A 1,489-nucleotide genomic window follows, 5' to 3' on the forward strand; every position below is an offset into this window, starting at 1 on the left:
AGGCATTATATTCTGAATTCAAGTATAGATCTGCCACTCAGCAGACGTTGTTTCTTCTTGGAGAATTACAAGACCGTAAGTCTCCATCACCCATGACACTCTGTCCACACTGTCACAGGAAAACTCAAATCCAGAATTGATTTTACGGCTTCAGAGAATTGGTGTATGAATTTTAAAGATGCAGCAGTGCAGACGGCAGTTTCACTTAGCTGAAACCACTTGTCCTATGCTGAATCCCAACACAGCTCAACAAAAGTTGTTTGCCCTAACTATACCCGAGTCTGGATAAAGGACACCACGAAAGTCGATGTACTTAAGCGAGAGGCTAGTCTCCATAAAATGCTGGGACTGGGAGATATAGAAACTATTTTTTAAAACAGCATTGAGATACCAAAAACACCACTATTTTAAAGTGTATAATTCAGTATTTTTTAAATAACTCAATAAGGTTATGAAATCACCATTATCTAACTCCAGAACATTTTCATCTCTCCAAAAGAAACTCCATACTCACTAGTCACTCACTAGTCCCCTGCTTTTTCTTTTTCTCCCAACCCTTGAAATCTAATTAAGGTCTCTACAGATATGCCCAATTCTTGGCATTTCATGTAAATTGAATCCTAGTATACGTGGTCTTATGTGACTGGTTTCTTTCCTGTTTCAAGGTTTATCCATGTTATAGCATGTATCAGTACTTCATTCCTTTTAATTGCTGAATAATGTTCCATTGTAGGAATTTGCCACATTGTGTTTATCCATTCATCATTAGGATTGTTTCCATGTTTTGGCTATTTACATAACGCTGCTATGAACATTCACATGAAAGTTCCCATGTGAACATCTGTTTCCATTTCCTTTGGGTATATACCGAGGAGAGGAATTGCTGGATTATATGATAACTGTTTAATTTTTTTGAGAAACTGCCAAACTTTCCCAAAATAGCTACACCATTGTTCATTCCTACCAGCAATACATGAATATGTTAATTTATGTATAGCCTTGCCAACACTTGGTGTTTTCAGTTTATTATTATAGCCTTTGTTGGGGATGTAAAGAGGTTTCTCATTGTGGTTTGGATTTGTATTTATCTGATGATTAATCATATTGGACACATTTTCATGTGCCTATTGGCCATTCATGTACAATTCTGGGAGATTTGTTTATTCAAATTCTTTGCCCATTTTAATTGAGTTATTTGTGATTTCTGAATTGTAAGTGTTCTTTATACATTCTGGATACAATTCCTTTATTAGATATCTGATTTTCAAATGTTTTATCCCAACCCATGGGTTATCTTTTCACTTTCTTGATGGTGCCATTTGCTTAGTTTTCATGAAGTCCATTTAATTTCCCCTATGTAATTATATTGCCATTTATTCTCTTTCAAAGTGCTATGTTTTCATCATTTCTGAATTTCCTTTTGTGCTCTTATATACTAAACTCTGATATCCTCTAGAGTTTCACCCTTGATCCTTTTCTTTTAAAATTC

Source organism: Eumetopias jubatus, unplaced genomic scaffold, assembly GCF_037043125.1.
Source record: "Eumetopias jubatus isolate StellerSeaLion01/CBP00866 unplaced genomic scaffold, mEumJub1_p1.0 scaffold_13, whole genome shotgun sequence".
NCBI classification, from domain to species: domain Eukaryota; kingdom Metazoa; phylum Chordata; class Mammalia; order Carnivora; family Otariidae; genus Eumetopias; species Eumetopias jubatus.